This window comes from Cucumis melo, chromosome 9 (genome assembly GCF_025177605.1).
Source record: "Cucumis melo cultivar AY chromosome 9, USDA_Cmelo_AY_1.0, whole genome shotgun sequence".
NCBI lineage: Eukaryota > Viridiplantae > Streptophyta > Magnoliopsida > Cucurbitales > Cucurbitaceae > Cucumis > Cucumis melo.
The window spans coordinates 10,065,308-10,086,153 of NC_066865.1; positions in this window are offsets into that span (position 1 = coordinate 10,065,308).

Genomic DNA, 20,846 nt, shown 5'->3' on the forward strand with positions numbered 1-20,846 from the left:
ATTTTGCTCTTCTCTAGTGAATCGAGTCTCAATACCACTTAGGTAACGCGAACAAAAGGTACTCGATTCATTCATCACATATGCTTCGGCAATAGAGCCCTCGAGACGTGCTTTGTCCCGAACATACTATTTAAAAGTGCGTAGACTTCTTTCAATTAGATATATCCAACTATAAGAAACTGGACCAGTAACCTTGATTTCATATGGTAAGTGAACAACAAGGTGTACCATAAGCAGAAGAAGACAGGTGGAAATATTCTTTCAAACTTACAAAGTATGATTATGATATCTGCTTGCAATTTGTCCAACTCACTTACTCTTATCATTCTGACGCACAAGTCACGGAAAAAACTACATAGTTTGGTAATAACAGTGTACATTTTTCGGTAAGAATGCTCGAATACCAATAGGTAGCAGTCAATGTAATAAAATTTGACAATCATACATTTTGAGACCTGATATTTTTCCCTCTCTTTCATTCATACATCGTGAAATATTATAAACAAATCCATCGAAAAACCTAACTGATTTTATGAACTTGCAAAACTCAACTCGCTTTCTGCTAGTCAACGTGTACCTCGCGTGTGGCTTGACCAAGGTTACTAACTTTGATAAGGTGTTAAATCCTTTCTTATCATCAGATCTTGTAGGTCGAACTGAGCATTTGTGGTCATCTTGATTTTTCCTTCGATATCCAACAAGGTCCCACCAAATTGTGAAAAACATTCTTCTCAATATGTATTACGTCAAGTTTGTGACATAACAGTAGTTTCAGCCACTAAGGAAGTTTGAAAAAAATACTTCTCTTTATCCAATTAAGAGCTTTATTTCATTTCTTATCTTTTAGTGAAGGATGTTTACTTATAACTGGAAACTCCAACTGATCTAGTTGTTCCAATATTTCATGCTCATTCATTACCACTAGAGGAAGCCTACGCTCTACCTTTCCATCATGTAGCCTACTTCTACACCACACGTGGTTTTTTGGAAGATAGCGTCGACGTCCCATGAAGGATATTCTACCTCGTATCTTGAAAGATGATCTATCATCCATACATATGGGATATGCCTGATACCCCTTCGTACTCCACCCTGATAGGTCATTATATGTCAAAAAGTCATTAATCGTCCACAACAAGGCTACATGTAGCTGAAAGAACTGACTAGTAAGAGAATCATACATATGCACCCCAAAATTCCATAACTCTTTTAGTTCCTCAATTAATGGATAGAGATACATATCGATTTCCCTACCAGGAGATCTAGGATCGAGTATGAGCAATGACATGAAGAAATATGTCTCTTTCATGCATTTTTAAGGTGGAAAATTGTAAGGAATTAAATCAATAGGCCAAATACTGTACGAGGTATTCATATGACCAAATGAATTAAACCCATCTGAAGCTAACGCCAAACGCACGTTCCATGGATCCGAAGAAAAATTAGGAAATTCACAATCAAAATGCTTCCCTCCGTTTGCATCAGCTGAATGTCTCAACACATCATCTGTTTCAACACATTTATCCCTATGCCATCTCATGCCAAGGGACCCTTCTTGCGAGACAAACAAGCAAAAAAAAAATTTCCTTGTTATGATTAACCTTGTACCGAGCCTCGCCACATGTAAGACAATGTTGTAAATCAACAAACTATTTCTAATACAATACACAGTCGTACTTGCAAGCGTGAATAGTCTCGTATCCCAAGCCCAAGTCACGAAGTTTTCGTTTGATTTCAGAAAATGAACTAGGGATAGTACTACTATCCATTGGAAACGCTGCTCTTAAGAGTTCTAACAACATGTAGAAGGACTTGTTATTCCAACCGTTTAGAACCTTGATGTGCATAAACTTAACCAAAAAATTCAAGTAGGAAAATTCAAAACAAGTGGGGGTACAACTCATTACGTGCTTTATTCAATAAGTCATGAAATATGTTTGTTGTATCTTATTCTATATCTACCCCAATATTCTTGAATATTTCATCCTCCAAACGACCTTCCTCTGTTTCCTCTTCCTATTCAATCGGAGCCCGTAAATTATTCAACATACTAAACATATCATCTTCTTCATGAAATTGCCTATTACTAGTTCCTTCATCAAAGTTTTCTATACCTCTATTAAGGCTAACTGACTCTCCATGATACATTTCAATAGTAAGTAGTGAAGGAATGGAATTCCCAAAGCAGAAGCATATGAACGTCGTGCAAATGGAATTGAATTTGTAAAACCAAAAAATTCAGAGAAAAACAAAACTAAACATGTTAAGAAGGAAAAAGAGAACAAAAACTAACCCTCGTAGAACCTCCTAAGAACTTCTTGAATCTCCCAAGAACACTACGAAGTCTTTCTCATTATTCTCAAGGTGAGAATCAATAGAGAGTTGTGGGCTTCTATGATTTTGGTAAGGGAATTTGTTTTTAAAAATATTTCTTCTTCTTTTTGGAACAGAGAGATTGTCCAAATAAACAGAGAGCGCAAAAAAGATCTACCTAATTTTTAAAAATTATAATATTAACCATTGATGGAGAGGAAAGGTATCAAAATAACTTGCTCCCTCTTTCTCACGTAGGAGATATTCTACTTATTTCAAATTATATTAATTAAAATAATATAAAATTAACATAAATTTGAACCATATTAATCTCATATAATATGAACTTTATATTATGTCATATATAATATAACCAATGGTTTATATCTCTCATATGACTTATAGTTCTAATATGAATCGAATCCATATTAATTTTGACTTATAGTTTATTTAGGAATCTTATTCACATTATTATTATTATTTGAATCATATTCAAGTATTAACTTCTCTCATAAAAATTTTATATTATAATGTATCAAATACATTATATTAATTTTATCATATACAATTTATTTGAGCAATTCAAATTAGACCAAAATAAATTTGATTCTCATTTATACTTATTGAGTTAACAAGAGGACCTTATGGACCTACAGATTGAAGTTCTAATGATATGAGATTAATTAATTAAACTCTTTATTCATTAACTATCAATCATTCCACTAAAGACTAATAGTTGCACTCTTCTTACTGTAGATATATTTTATGTCCATTAGATATAACCAATCAACAGTGCAATGACTCTTCACAAATTGCTCGTAAGTACAGCTAGGCCAAAAGTTACCGTATTGCCCCTGTAGTTACATCTAACTCCTTAAGTACTATGATTCCTCTAATGAACAATAAGTTATAGTCCCACTATAATTGAACTTCTCTCGAGCCAAGAGAGGGTGTGGGGCCACATTGTTCAAGCCCTGGAATCAATTATTAAGAGAGCAATTTCTTTACTTACTCTATCAATAGAGAAGGAGTGAATTCCTTCTTGTGTAACTGTGTTCCCAGCTCCCTAATCAAACAAATCCTCAAAATGGTAGGCATATTGAGTCGGCAACATAGGCCACTCTCACAACCACTAAGCTAATGATAAATATTAATAATTAAGTACTTTTCTTTATATATATTATATAAAGACGAGAAAGTTGAGGGAGGGCTCGAGCCCCCCTTGGGCCTATGCTAAATCCGTCGGTGCTCTCACCTATGCAAATTAAAGAATCGTCTTCACAAACAGGAGTTCACAACTCACTCAGGATTCAGGTCAAGTCACCTAGTAATAGTGTTAAAAACAGTGTTAATAAGAGAGACTATTCATCGGTGCTCTCACCTATGCTAAATGGTCATCCTGGTGAAATGTATTCTCAACTAGTAACAGTGTTAATAAGAGAGACTATTCATTTCATGGTCCGGTCTTATACAATCTATTTGTATAGAATACCTCCGCTTTAATGTCTCGACATGAATGATTAGGATCAAATCATTTTTAGCACTATAGAACAATTGTAACAACTACAAAGCAGGCCATATTTGTAGTGTCACAAGGATAAAATATCCAGGCTTATCCATCTACTATAGACCATTTAGGTTATCACTTAAACATGATCCACTTATATGTCTCCACATACATGTTTAGGTTACAAAAGGTAACCTTGGATGTTAGTTTATTGGTTTTGTGGGTTAATGCAACTAAATGTCAAATAAAATAAAATGTATATTTTATTAGATAAATAAAATGTTTGTATACTATATACAATCACAAATTACAAGACCACGAGCTTTAGGGTATCAACCTCAACAAGTTGATGTTGTTCCACACCCTCTAATGAGTTCTAATTTGAGTTCATACATCTCTTGTATGGACACCTTATTCATCCATAATCATCAACGTGAAACTTGAAAACATCTAAAAATTGGGCCACTCCCTCTCTATACTCAATGGAGAACTTATTCCTAAGTTTCATCCAACCCTTGTTAAAGCCCTTAAAACATAAATAAGTTTGATTATAAATATATTCCTTCTCTCACGTCCTAAACTTACTCCCCTAAATAAACAATCTCCTAAACTTTTCACTAAAACTAACTTTAAACTACAGAGGCAACCATAACTGCAGGATAGCCACCACAACCTAATTAACCACAAACAACTTCAATCTTCGCATACTACCCACCCCTTCCAACAATGCTACTTTACAAGTTACCCTACCACATCTTCAAACCCTCAGAAATACTTACAAATTCAAAATGATGTTGGCACAAAAAAGGCTACCATAACTTCAAGATAGCCGTCCCAAATTAACAACAAATTATTTCAAAACTACTAAGAAATAAACAACTAAAATTGAACTAAAGGCTACAAAAACTCCAGGATAGCCAAAACGAATCTTAACCACAAATTACATAATTTTTAAAACAATAATCGCCATCGTCGCCCCTCCTCAAATTTTTAACCCTAACCTCTCAAATTTTCAATTCAAACCCCCACCCCTTCCTACATCTAATTAAGCCCCCCCCCCCCCTAAAAAGTTTCATTCAATCTCTCCTTCAAAATTACAATTCAACCCCTCTTCAAAATTTCATCCTCAACCCCCCCGTCTAATTCTCAACTCACCCCTTCAAATATTCAAGTAAACCCCCCACCCCCTTGAAAAGTTCAAGTCAACCCCTCTTCAAACTTTCAATTAACGTCTCTCCCCCCTTCAAATATCATCCTCAACACCTCTCTCCCCCCCTCCCCCCTTCCCCTCTAATTCTCAAACCCTCCCCTTCAAATATTCAATTAAACCCCCCTCCCCCTCAAACTTTCAAATTTTCAACCAACACATTCAAATTTTAAATTCCCCAACTCAATTTCTCAAATACCCCCCTTTCAAATTTTCAACCCATATTCAAAATTTTAACTTCAAAAATCAAAATCAAACAATATCCTAAAACTAATTCACCATTCAAATCTTAAATTAACTTCAAAAAACAAAACTCTAAATATACTAACCTAGTCTAACCTAAACTAACTTCGAAACTCTAAACAATATCCTAAAGGGTCTGAAACTTACCGAATAGGGATGAGCGGCGGCACCGCGAATGGGCGAAGCAGTGGCACGACAAAGTTCTCTTCTTCTTTTTTTCTCTTTCCAACCTCTCATTTCTCATCGTTTTCAATTCTGTGAATTACATCACCTAATGTCGAGAGTTCCCCTATTCCCAACGACATTAGTGATTTGCCAGAAATTATTAGAAACATTCCAGATGCATCACTAATGACCTCAGAAATAGGTAAAACCATTCCCCACGCCATGCATGGGGGGTCGAGAATTTTGATTTGACATAAATGTTCGAATAGTTTTCAACGGCCCATCAAGGTGTTCAGTAATTGAGTTACCTATTTTCGACACATGACGAGTAATGTCGGGATCAAGGGTCTCCATTTTCGATGCTCTATGCATGGTATCAGGAGATGCTATATATTTAATTTAATTGCGAACAATTTTTGACGCTCTAGTCTAAGATGTTAGGAATGGCTTTTTGTTTCTCGACATCCCATGAAGGATGCCGAGAAAAGGTAATATTAAATTAATTTGTTTCTCATATCTCAACGTGTACAAAATGACGTTGGGAAAAGGTATCTATCCTGACGTACTTTCTTTCGATGTCACTTTGTATGTTGAGAAGCCCCCAATTTCTTATAGTGAGTTGGAGGCAACTTCAGCTTGGTGATTAAACCTCCATCATTTATGTCCTGAAAGGAGAACAAGTGTGGTAACTTGATGCCGAGAGGTTGTCACCTTTAAAGGAGAGCTATATGAGTCCTATAAGTAGCAACTTCTAGATAACTGTCATTTAATTAAGCTTTATCATTTGCATCCCAAGAGACAAGCAAGTGTGGCATTTAAGGCATTGAGAGGTATCGTCTTAATTAAAAGATAGTTAACTAATCTTTATCACATTGAGTACTACCGTGTAGTTTAATCGCTTACAATGCGGAGATCTTCCTTCACACTTTCTTAACATAACTTAGTTCACTTTCCACTCTTGTCTCACTTTTTTCCACCTTTTACAGAATCTTTAGTGTAGATATTAGATTTTGCACTTAGTCATAATTTTACTTTATACTGTACAAAGTTCGTTTACCGGCTAGATGAGAAGTAAGCTTTAATAACAATTCCCTGTTTTTGACCCTAGCTTAACTAAGAAACCTATTGTTTCGCTTACACTTAGACAAGCGATAGAAAAACTTGTATGCAACGAAGATTTAGTAACTATGCGAGGATAGAAACTTATACCTTTTATTGCATAGCCCTAACCTAGAGACATAGTGAGCATCTTGAATGTAATGACCATGACTCGCTGCATAGAAAATTTTGCGATATGAATTTAACTTACACATCTCAATTGCGCAAACCCATGCATTAAGGCTACAAATGAAACACAACACTAAATCCTAAATGATCCCAAATTAAAACCACGCAATGGACTTGAAGGTATGTTCCAAAACTAAGTGGATTTACAAGAACGCACCATACCACATGATAAGCAGATCCTAGACTTAGAGTTGAAGATTGATAACAACAATCATTCACTTTCAGCGTTGTATGGTGTATGTCTATATTTTATTCTATAAGATGAGGCATGGTAATTGCATGCTAGATGCTCTCTATATCTCGCATTCTCGCATAGTTACTAGATCCTCGTTGGATACAAGTTTTCCTATTGCTTGCCCAAGTATAAATGAAACAATAGGTTTTTTGTGTAATCCAGGGTCAAACACAAGGAGTTGATATCAAAACTTAGTTCTAAGGTTCATTCTTTATTCAAGCGGTATAAAAGAATCATCTATATAGTATGAAGAAGTGTAAGTTTAAACTATATCTACTTATCTATACTAGAAAATTTGTAAAAGGGGATGAGAATGGTGGTAAGATAGACATGTGAAACTAGCTTGTATTAACGAAATAGTGAAGGAAGATCTTTACGTTACTAGGCATTTAAACCATGCAGGAGCCTTGATGTGATGTATGATTAAGACGAGTACCTCTTGGTGTCTTAGGCTCGTTTGGTAACGTTTTCGTCCCCTGTTTCCTGTTTTTGTTTTTATTTTTTTAAGAAACTGAGGTGTTTGGTAACGTTCCTTGTTTCTCGTTCTAAAAAAAAGTTATGTTTCTCATTTTATGAGGAATTATTGGAAACAAAAAAAATGTAGTTTCTTCCGTTTCGTTTCTCAATCATTTCTATTGGTTTCCTTTTTCTCAATTTATTTCTATTTGTTTTCTTTTTATATTTCTCAATTATTTTTATTGGTTTCCTTTTCCTCTTATCTCCATCATCTTCCAATAATCATCTTCTTTCTATTTCACTCACCGTCTTCCTCTGTACATTGTCTTCCTCTTTGCCTCTCATCGTCTTCCTCTACGACCCGAACTCTTCTTCTTCGCTGGACTGATCCTCTTCGTCGGATCCATTATTTTCATCTAACTTATCCTTTTCACCGGATTCATAGTTTTCAACTTCCTCTTTGTGCAAATCTGGGTTTTCATTGTGGGTTTTTCTCTAAAGCATCATAGGTATCAGAGTTAAAGGTTAAATTTTGATTTGTTTCTTTATTGATGACATAATAACCTACTTTAAAATTAATATTAGATTCTAGATGTCCCAAAATATCGTTGAGGTTGTTGAAATTGATGAATTAAGAAGTGAGTTGATATCATCCAAGAGAAATGAGCAGAGTGAGAGATGATATTGCCAATTAAATTTGGTAACATTTGAAGGATAGATACAATTTTATGTTTATGCTATTATTTTTATTCGTGCATTGGTACTTCTTCGTAAACGAATAAACTTTTGATAATTTTATTTTTTATGTTTGATGGATGACCTATATTTTTGTTTAATGTTTAATTGAAGTAAATGTGAAAAATAAAAAATAAATCTAAAAGAGAATCAAGAAACAAGATACAGTTATCAAACACATTTTTTGTTTATGTTTCTTTTTTAAAAAAAAAGAAACAGAAATAGTTATCAAACATATTCTTGTTTCTTGTTCTAAAAAAGAAGGAATGGGGAATAGGGAACAAGAAACAAGAAACAAGAAACAAGAAATAAAGAATAGGAACATTACCAAATGGGCCCTTAAATGCCTGCTTGCTTGCTTCTCGGGATGCAAATGACTAAGTGTGGTTAAGCAAGATATATCTAGAAGATCTCACTTACAAGATGTATAGAGCTTCTCTTTTAAGGGTGAAAATCTCTCGGCACCAAATACCCACACTTCTTCTCTTTTCGGGGTGCAAATGATGGAAGTTATCTCGCCAAGGTGGAGTTTGTCCCCAAACTCCTCCTTGCACACGTTAGTCATATCCTTGTTACTTGTCTTCTCGAGTAGTTGGTGATAAACACTGGCCAAGTGATGACTATAACTCAGCTAATGTGATAAGAGTTATAAGCTAAGCTTCTTATCAAGAACTTATCACAGATCTAAACCACGAACAACACTTTTACAGATGAGTAGTAAAGAAATGATGGATTGAAAAGATATAAACATGCAATATATTAGAGAATGTAGGACTTAGGCCACTGTACAATATGAAAAAAATACATTGCAAAGAAATACAAAAATGGAAAGTATAGAAATGAACATTACAAGTTAGGGGAAATGGAAAATGGCATCTTCTCTACTTCTCTAAGCTTTCACCTACAAACTAATCAAAGAAGAAGAATAATAACTTTTACAGGCGGCTGAAAGGTTACTCATTTTTGCCCTTCTTTAGGGTCTAGCCTATTCAGACCAACCTTGGCTGTTCTATTCAGACATCAAACTTCTCTCGAAGCGGCCCCTTTACTTGGTAGGGAATTAGTCTTTTTATAGGCAACTTTCAACGAAAACTTCTATTCTTCTGATCATGTTAGTGTCCATTGTAGCTTTGTCAAGTCACATCAACTCCAACTATCATTCTTGTGTTCTAGTGAACCTTTCTCACATGATGATGGTCCTCGTCTAGAAGTTGTACTTGTCAGATGGGCTCTTCTTGCATAGCTTTTGCGCGAGGTCCTCTGCAATTCACTAGTTTCTTCTTTTGTTCCTATTCCTGCGTTAAGACACTAAAACCACGGTAAAATAGGTATGGAGGCTTATGTACAATGAATTTCCAAATACTTATGAATTTACAATAGAAGTTACGCGTTTTGACACTTTTACTACGCATTTTGGCTTCATTATTTTATCTAAAAGGCTATAATAACTTGTATCTCTACAAGTTATCAACGAGGTCCGAGTAAAGCTTTTGAAATATTTTATTTTGACAAGGCGTTTCAAATAAAGCGTTTAACAAAAGTTAAAATAGTGCAAAAAGATAAAGTAAATTAAAAAAAAATATTCAAATTCAATTGAAATAAAACTCCAATGTTATCGCCTCTCAACCCAAAAATAACAAGTAAAGCTTCAAATATGAGAATAAAAGTAAAAGTGGCAATAAGAGTTATACTTGAGAAGAGGAACGAATTCATAGAATATAAAAGATTCCCCACTCAACATCAAACCCAAATAAAGTAACAATAAAAGTTTCTTTGCCAAAAAGGAATCAAAATTTTCAAAAAATTAAGTCATTTCTAAAAATTAAAAATAAGAATTTTTGGAAAATGAACAAGGATATTTTGAGACTAAAGCTTGCTGCATTCTTAACCTGGAAATATTTTCATAAGAAAAGATTATGCAATGAGAGTGGAATTAAGTGGCTAGTAACACTAAATCGCATCATGAAGAGTTAGTGGGTGTGAGGAGGAAGGTAAGACTTAGGTGTGGAGCTATGCTTGAGGACAAGCATTGTTTTAAATTTGGGAGTGTGATAACATGTAAAAAATCAAGTTATTGTGGTATTTTAGATAAAACAATGGAGGAAAAACGCAAGATAAATGATCAAAATGAGTAACTTTTGGTGTAAAACTATAATATTAAAAGAATGCACCTTACATAAGCCATCACCCTTGATTAACTATGCTTTCAAGTGTTTTTCCACGTAGGACGATGAAAGGAAGAAATGGAACGAGGATCGCGCTAATTGATCCAGCGATAAAGCTATCAAGGAAGTTGCAAGGCGAGATGCCAGTATATTATGCATGATGATTCACTAAGAGACAAGAGTGATAGTTGAGGCTGATGTGATAAGAAACGCTACTTTCTGCGCTTACATTTGTAGCCAATGACAAATGCGCAACATAGACAAGGATGGATGTGCCACATGAATAATTAATTTACCGCCTAAAGTATACCTATAAAGAAACCAACTCCACCTTGAATAAAAAGAGATAGAGGAGGCCATCCCTTAAAGATGTCGATGAAAGGGTGAATTTTAGAGTCCTTCACCATCTATAGTAGTGTTCCTTTCTCAATCCTCTTCTCCAGTCAATGTCTGAGTGAGAGCTAAGAAAGATTAGAGGGAGAAACTTTCCCACCATTTTTCCTAACTTGTAAAACAGCCAGGAATGCAATTGATAACTTGTAGAAAACAAGTTATTATGGCATTTTAAGTAAAACAATGGAGTCTAAATGCAGGATAAAGTGTCAGAACAGGTAGCTTTTACTGCAAATTTATAATGATAAGAGAATACAACTTACGAAAGTCTCCGCATCTGTTTTACCATGCTTTTAGTGTTTTTATCCTAGGATAATAAGAGAAAGAAGAATTATAGTGAATTGCAAGAGGAACACATGCAAAAAGCTGTTGCGATAAGAAGATTGCCTAGGCGATTAACTTCACTAGTCGATATACCACACCATCACGCGAAGAGATTCACTAGAAGACAAGAATGATAGTTGGAGTTGATGCGACTTGGCAAGGCTACTATTTTGGCATTGACATATGCAAAAGAATAGAAGCTTCTCACCCAACGTTGCCTATAAAATACCTTTATATTCACCATGTAAAGGAGGTCTGGATGAATCCGAAACTAGAGAGCTTTGGGGAGGTCTGTCTCCCTAAAGGCTGGTGGAAAGGAGTAGTATTTTTCCTTTTGTAGAAGTTCTTTCGCTCTTCCCCTTCTTCTCAAGTCAACTTCTGAGTGAGAGTTTAGAGTGAGATTAGAGAGAGAAACCTTCAATTTTCCTCTTAACTTGTAAAAGAGCCAAGGAATGCTCACAAGGCTTTCTATGGCTTGGCTCCCTTATTTACTTTCATATTTACTTTCTTTGTAATGTTTTGACGTTTATACATTTTTATGGCCAAAAGGCCTACACCAATCAATTCATTGAATTTTTATTCACTATCTTTCTGTCACTTCTTTACTGTTTATCTTGTTGAAGTGCTATAAGTAGTTTAAGTTAATGATAAGTGCTTGATAATGGCTCTTTACTTATAAGGTTCATCACGTTTAGTTAAGCTTGACTCCATCGATTGACCAGTATTCTTCGCCAATTGTTCGAGAGAGTAAGTGATGTAAACTCCACGATGGAACCTTTGCATGTACCTTAAGAAGCAATTACAAAAAGAAAGGCAAAGAAGATCATGAGATTTTTACATTACACCTTTAAAAACTAGCAAATTCACATGAAGCAACAAATAGTTTTGAGCCAAAAATTATTTACAAAGTTAGTTCAATGAGTCAAGATGAAAATTGATTAAAGATGACATGGGAAAAGTTCTAGAAGAGTTATTTAAGGCATTGTGAAGACTTTCTACATTTTTTTAGTTTTTCACTTTCGCCTTTAATTTATTATGCAATCTTGTTTTAAGTGTTCTAGGTTTTTGTTTTCTTTAAGAGGCATTTAAGTGTATTTGGATAGCTATTAGACTTCCACCCATGCATATTTTTTCTTTAATTAGCAGTTAAGTGTAACTATTGGGCTTCCACCCAATGTATGACCATTTAGCCTATAAAATGGCTTGTAATGCTCTTAAAAAAGTAGAATATCAATATTAAAAAGTTTGTGCTTATTCAACGCTTTTGGTGTTATTTTTTTCAAACTTGCTTTAGATTTGATGTTCAAAATCAATTCATTGGATTAGTGTTCATCAAACTATTTTTTTCAAACTTATTTACTATTTGTTGGTATCAAAGAATTTGGTTATCATCCTTGGTCGACTCTTAAGGTGAATTTATCTTTACTTGTTTCAATTTTTTTTCCAAATTTTCTTTGCATGTAATACAAGATATACTGCAACTAGTCTTGATATATTTTTCAAATCGCTTTTGGATCATTAAAAAAAATCAGTAAAAAAAATAGCAAAAAAGAAAAAAAAATTGGAAGATCGAAAGCATTTTTTTTTCTTTTTTCTTTTTTTTGTTAAAATTTTTATGTTGTGATCCTAAAGCTTGAGTTACATTCTAGTTTTAGTTTGTGAGAGTTATTCATTTGAATTGATTTACATTAAACTTTTTTGTGAGATTGCACAAAAAAAAGTCAACTCTTGCATCTTTGACCTAATACCAAAACCTACCTTTGAGTGATAAACATGAGTGTTCTTGAGTGAAATTGGTGAGAAGTGTGATGAATTCATTATGCAATTAAGATTGAAGAACAATTAAGAGAAGAAAATGAGCATTCCAAGAGGTATACTTCTAAGTCTAATACCTTTTCAAATTCTAATGTTTGGAACAAGGAATGGTTTTGTAAATAAGAGTGAAGCAAAAGGGAAGTTTGTGGTTTCCAAGAGAATGGAAGTTGAGAGCTCCAACACTAAAAGAATGAAACTTCAAATGAGGTAAAGGAGAAGTCTAGTTCCATTCAATGTTAGAAATGCAAAGGGTTTGGACACATGAGCAAAGATTGTGTCAATAAAAAAGTCATGGTGATAAGAAATGGGATATTTGATTCGGAAGACGAATGTGATAAGTATGATGTACCACTTGAGGAAGAATCTGATGCACATGATGATGAGTACATTGAAGGAGGTAGCTCCATATCCTTAGTTGCAAAACGAGTACTTAACGTACAAATTAAGGAAGAAAAGGTCGAATATTAAAGGGAGAACTTGTTTCACACAAGATGCTTGATTGAAAGAACTCCATGTAGCTTGATAATTGATAGTGGAAGTTGCACCAATGTGGTAAGTACTTTTTTAGCAAAAAGACATCAACTTACAAATCATCCACATCTGAAACCATACAAGCTTAAGGTAAACTCCCAAGTTCTTATATCTTTTACCTTGGGAAGATATAAAGATAAAGTCTTTTGTGATGTAGTACCAATGCATGCAAGTGATATATTATTGGAGCGACCTTGGCAATATGATAGGAGGTCACCTACAATGGGTTGTTGAATAAATACACATTTACTTTTAAAGGCAAGAAGTTTACTTTGCTTTCATTGTCTCCATTTGAAGTCTAATGTGATCAAATGAAATTAGAAAAGAAAAGAAAAGAATTTGAAGAACAAGAGAGGAGAGAAGAAAGCAAGTTTAAAGAAAGAGAGAAAAGCAAAAAAAGCGAGGGGAAAAAGGTGAATGAAAATCAAGAGGGAAACAAGAGTGATTTTGAGGAAAAAAGAAAGAATGTGAGCTTGGTTATAAGAAAGGGGGAAGTGAGAGACTTGTTTTCAAATAAAGCACCAAACTTTGTACTTGTGTGCAAAGGAATGTGTTTAGTGGTTAAACTTAACTCTAATGATGCTTTGCCTAGTGCTTTTAAGTATCTTTTGCAGGAATTTAATGATATGTTTCCATATGAAGATGCACCAATGGGTCTATCTTCTTTAAGAGGAATTAAACATCAAATTGACTTCCTACCCAAGGAAAGTCTTCCAAATATGGCTACCTATAGAACCAATCCAACCAAGGCCAATGAAATTCGAAGGCAAGTAAAAGAACTCATGGACAAAGGTTATGTGAGGAAAAGCATGACTCCTTATTCGATTCTGGTGATTTTAGTACCTAAGAAAGATGGAACATGGAGGATGTGTGTTGATTGTCGGGCCATCAACGAAATAACGGTAAAGTATCGACATCCTATTTCAAGATTAGATGACATGTTGGATGAATTACATGGTGCAAATTTGTTTTCAAAAAATTGATCTTAAAAGTGGTTATTTATCTAATTCGAATGCATGTGGGAGATGAGTGGAAAATAGCTTCCAAAATAAAATTTGGTCTTTATGAGTGGCTTGTTATGCCCTTTGGTCTTATTAATGCACCTAGCACTTTTATGAGGCTAATAAATCATGTTTTGAGAGAATACATTGAAAAGTTTGTTGTTGTATACTTTGATGATATTCTTGTTTACTCAAAAAGTTGGATGAACATATTTTGCATGTCAAGACAATTTTGCTTAAACTTAGAGAAGAAAAGATTTATGCCAACTTCAAAAAGTGTAGTTTTTGTCTTGAACAAACAGACTTCATAGGGTTCATTATTAGAAAGAATAGTGTTAAAGTTGACGAAGAAAAGGTAAAAGCTATTCGAGAGTGGCCCACACCAACCAATACCGCTGAGGTGAGATCTTTTCATGGCTTGGCTAGTTTTTATAGAAGGTGATGCCACGCTCGAATGTGATGCCACGCTCGAATGTGAAGTCTGTATGAACTTGTGAAAAAGAATGTGAAATTTGAATGGAAAGAAAAACAAGAAAATGCATTCAATGAATTAAAAGATAAATTGACTAATGCACCTTGTCTTGCTTTGCCTAACTTTGACAAATCTTTTGAGATTGAATGTGATGCAAGTGGAATGAGGATTGAAGTTTTTTTAATGCAAGAGGCCAATTATGTTCTATCCTACATATGACAAGGAATAATTACATGCACTTGTAAGAACTTTGCAAGTTTGACAACATTACTTGTGGCCAAAAGAATTTATCATCCATACAAATCATAAAAGCTTGAAGCACCTCAAAATCCAAATCAAGTCAAACAAAAGACATACTAAATGGTTTGAGTTCATTGAGACATTTCCATATGTCATTCACTACAAGAAAGATAAGGACAATGTGGTGGCCGATGCATTGTCAAGAAGGTATGCATTGTTTTCTTCCCTTAATGCAAAGTTTCTTGGTTTTAAGCACATGATTGAGTTTTACAAAGTTGAGAATTCTAAATTTTATGATATATATATGCAATGTTTAGAAGAAAAAATGTGCATAATTATATTGTCTTTGATGAAATGCTCTTTAGAAAAGGAAAATTGTGTATTCCTAAATGTTCTATTCGAGAATTACTTGTGAAGGAGGCTCATGGGGGTGGATTTATGAGCCATTTTGGGGAATTTAAAACATATGGCATGTTGTGCGAACACTTTTATTGGTTGAAGATAAGAAAAGATGTGAATAAAGGGTGCAAGCAATGTTTTAAATGTAAGCTAAGAGGACTTTACACACCTTTGGATGTTTCTAGTGAACCTTGGATTGACATTAGCATGGATTTTGTTCTTAGATTGCCAAAAACTAAAAGGCATCATGACAACATTTTCGTGGTAGTTGATGGGGTTATAAGATGGCACATTTCATTCCATGTAGCAAAATGGATGATGCTACTAATATAGCTAATCCATTCTTTAGAGAAGTGGTTAGATTGCATGATATTCCAAAAACCATTGTTAGTGATAGATATGCTAAATTTTTAAGTCATTTTTGAAAAGTTTTATGGGGAAAATGGGGAACCAAGCTTTTGTTTTCAACAAGTTGTCACCTAGAAACTGATGGACAAACTGAGGTGGTTAATAGAACATTGAGGTCTTTGCTAAGGACACTCATTTCTAAAAATCTCAAGTATTGGGAGGATACTTTACCTTTTGTAGAGTTTGCTTACAATAGAGCGAGACATAGCATTACTAATTGTTCACCTTTTGAGGTTGTGTATGGCTGTAATTCTTTAACTCCTTTAGATTTGTCAACTAATATGTTTACTAGTGATGCAACTATTTCAAGGGTAGAATACAGGAAAACCATGCATAAGGAAATCAAAGAAAGAATTGAAAAGAAGAATCAAAAGCTTGTCCAAAGAAAGAATCAAAGGAGAAAACAATTGATTTTTAAACTCGGTGATTGTGTTTGTGTTCATCTAAGAAAAGAAAGACTTTCGGATCAACGAAAGTCTAAGCTTCACCAAAGAAGAGATGGACCATTTCAAGTGATAGAGTGGATCAATGACAATGCTTACAAACTTGATCTTCGAGGTGAGTACAATGTAAGTTCTACTTTTAATGTGGCTGATTTGACTCCTTTTAATGTAGGAGATGAAAACCTTGATTTGAGGACAAATCTGCTAAAAGAAAATGGGAGATTATGTGAACTCAACGATATGGAACTTTTGCATGTACCTGAAGGACCAATTTCAAAAAGAAAGGCAAAGAAGATTCAAAAGATTCTTACATTACACCTTTGCATTTCTTTAATGCAAGTTAGTTCATTCTCCATATTCACCCCACTCCATGTCACCTTCTACAGAATTCCTAGAGTAAATAGTAGATTTAATACACACATACACAATTATACTTTATACTATATTGATATTTATATCGCCTATAAAGAAGTAAACATAATAACTAAGTTACACTTGGGCAAGCGATAGGAAAACTTGTACTCAACGCAATTAAGTAGTTACTTGTGGAAAGGATATGTACCTTTCGTTGCGCAATCCTCACCTAGAGATATAGAGAGCATATTGTATGCGATGATCATGTCATATCGTGTAGCTTAGTCCTAGACATAGAGCCTCAATGACATATTAAGAAATTCATTATTAAACAAGTCAAGTCATGAGTCGAACAACAACAGTGCATTTTTCGCTCGGTACATCTCTTTAAACATTTTGTTGCTTTTGAATGTATTGTTTGAATGTTATTAATTTTATGGACGAGAGTCCTATATTTAATAATACAATGCATGCTCATCCACTGTTTCTATTCTATTTCTCTGTTATTCATCGTGTTAAAGTGTTATAAGTAGTTTAAATATGTATTATGTGCTTGATAAAGGTTCTTTGAGTATAAGAGTCTTCGTGTTTAACCTAGGCCTAACTCTTAGCTCCTTGCCAACTGCTCAAGAGAGTGAGTGGCGAAGACCTAGCTAAACACGTGCAAAATGGAGTTTGGAAACAAACTTCGTTCTAGCATTTTACCTTCAATCATTTGTGTCCTAAAAGAAGAACAAGTGTAGTGTTTAGGTACTAGAAGGTTGCTCGCCTTAAATAGAGAGGTAAATATGAAGCTTATAAGTAAGTAAGTCTAGATATATGTCGCTTGATTTATCTCTACCATTTGTGTCTCGAAAGAAGAACAAGTGTGGTGTTTAAGCGTTAAGAGGTTGCTCGCCTTAAATATAAGATGGTCAAGTGATTTATATCACATCAAGCCGTATAACACAATTAAATCGCCTATAATGTAGAGACGTTTCTTCATTCTTCTTAATACAAGTTAGATCGCATTCCATAATCATTTCATTCCATCCCCCTCTACAGATCCTTTGTGCAAATAAGTAGATTAGCATAGTTTTATAATTACATTGTATAGAGTTTATACCACTTGGTTGAGAAGTAAGCGTTATAACTAAGTTTTGATAGAAATTCCTTGTGTTCAACCCTAGCTTACCTAGAAAACCTTTCGCTTCGCTTACACTTGGACAAACATGAGGAAAACTTGTATTAAACGTTAATCACCATGCATGCAGCAACGGGTAGGTAGGGTATGCACCTTTTATCGCATAACTCTAACCTAAACGCCCATTATTAGTCGCATAATTAGAATCCAGCACAACATATTCACGAATAACAAAACGAAGAACAAGCAATTTTCTGGCATAAGAGTCAAGTACCAAGTAATAATACCGATACCATGATAGAAAAAAAAAACACTAGAGACATGCTACAGCGGAAGATATAGATCACATTTTACTCTATATGCATCTAAACAATTTAGAAGTTAACAAATACATACTATGTGATGGTCCTAAGCGAGGAGTCTTAAAGGTAAACGAAGAACTTACCTTTTATAGTTCTGAGCTTCCTCTTTGACTTCTTTTCCATCTCTGCCTAAATATCACGAACAACGACAACCACCAAGCTGACCTACTATGCTCAGGACCAAGAATGGAGTTGTGGGTCTCGGTTTTTGTGAAGTGCAATATAGAGAGAGATGGGGAGCGTATCGTTTAGGTGGTGTTTTCAGAGAAAACCTTATCTTTTTCTCATTCGGTAATGAGAAGTTTTATATGAAATTTACATGCAAGTTACATGCAATTTATTGCATATATGTTCAACACCTAATCTTTTCATTAACTCTTTAATGAAATTAGTGGCCTTTAATTAACAATCGGCTGCCACATCACCCAATAACATTTAGTGATTAAGAAATTAGTCAAAGGGGTATTTTGGTCATTTGACCAATTTTAGTCAAAGTCAAACTTTGACTTTCCTTAGTCAAAAGTCAACATTTTGACTTTTTATTAATTTTTCCGTCTTGACTAATTCTAACCTCCCGATTATGAATCTGTATTCATTTTTCTAAAATCCAAATCATATTTGAATATAAACCCGGTCAAAGTTTTGTTTCTCAAAGTTAAAAGTCAATAAGTTGACTTTTACAACTTTGACCGTTTCAAAAATTTTTCAAGCTTTTAAATATGAATCTATATTCATATTTATTTAAATCATATTTAAACAAAAACTTAAAGTTTATTTCTACCAACTTATATCTTATATATTTGTCGGTTTCTCTCTCTTATTTTAATTCAAACAATTCGAGTTACTTCAACATATTTGTTCTTAGTTGATTCCATATAAGCTAGTAGGGGAACCCAATGGACCTATAGATCATGGGCTCTAACGATTCGAGATTAACTGCCTAAACTCTTTTAGACCAAGCTTAATCAACATTCGTTAACTAAAAAGTCATTCCACTAAAGACTCTTAGTTGCACTCCCCTCACTATAGATATATTTCTGTCCACCTGATATAACCATCATGGGTAAGTCGATTCTTCACAGGTTGTTCGTAATCTTGGCTGGGTCAAAATATTGTTTTACCTCCGAGATTACATCTTGCTCCTTAAGACTCACTGATCTACTATTGAACAATTGGTTTAAGGTCCAACCTATAAATCAGAATCCTTCTCGTGCCAATGAGAAGGTGGGGCCCCTTGTTTAAGACCTGGATTCAGTTCTTAAGGGAACAACCTATCTACTATCCCAGAAGTAGGTAGGAGTGAATTCCATCTTGCACCCTATGTCCCTAGCTATCCACTCGATCTTACCCGTGAAATGAGATACTTATTGGGCCAGCGATATTAAGCTGCCCTCACCTATGCAGATCTAAGGATACTACCAAATGAACAGAAGTTCATAGTTAGCTCAGGATTAAGATGAAGTTACCTAGGTCGTCATAAATGAAATAGTCAGATTATAGTTTACGGTGTTATAACTAAAAGTGACTATTTCGTGGTTCTAGTCTCATGTAAACCATTTACATAGGACGCCCCCACTCCCATTTCTCTACATGAACGATTCAGGATTACATCGTTTGTACTAACTACGGAGCAGGCCGCATCCATAGTGTTTATCCTAAACAAGGTGCCCAATCTTATTCATACACTATAGACTATTTTGGCTATTAACTTGAACTTAATCCATGTTATGTCTCAACATAAAGTTCAAGTGTATTTGCCAAACTCATTAAAATAGCCTCGGGACCTTAATTTATTGGTTTTAAGATTATAGTATTCAATAATAAATTTTATTGAATTAAATAACAAAGTACAAGTTTTAGGACACAAATTCCAACATACCAATCGATACTTCAAAGATTGACATGTATTTTTAGATAAACTTGGAAACATTTAACTTTTATCCTACTTTTTTGTCTTTAATCCGTAAATATTGCTTGATTTGTGTTTTTTAAGTTAGTTTTAAGAATAATAAACAACCCTCTAATCTTTTGGTTGAGATAATTATTCGTTAGTAATAAAAGATTTGGTAAGAAATTTACGATTTTATTTTCTAGTACAAACGGTAAATTTTGAATTATTAACCTTGTTTAACTTTAATATACTCATTTCGACAAGCGTCACTTGTGATGTATTTTATTCTATAATAATGATTGGTACAAACACAACATTTTGCTATCAAATAATAATAATAAGGGAAACTTACATAAAAGTAACAAAACACCATACTATTTACGACCCGTGTAATAAAGCCCATAAAGTTAGCCATTTTTTAAATATTCCAGGTTTGCCCTTCTCTTTCTCGTGATTTCTCTTCGATTTCTTTCATCGTCTTTCTTCTTTTCCTCTTCTTTTTTTTTTTTTTGCGATTTCTTTCCATCATCTTTCTTATTTTCCAATTATTTTACGTCGTTAAATCTTTCTATCGTATTTCTTCTTCTTTTTTTTTTCACTGCGATTTCTTTCCATCATATTTCTTGTTTTTTGATTTTGTAATTTCTTTCAACCGTCTTTCTTCTTTTTTGATTCTTTTTTACATCGTTTAATATTTACATATTCTTCTTTTCTGATTCTTTTTTACATCGTTTAATATTTCCATTGTCTTTCTTATTTTCTTTTTTTTTTTTACGC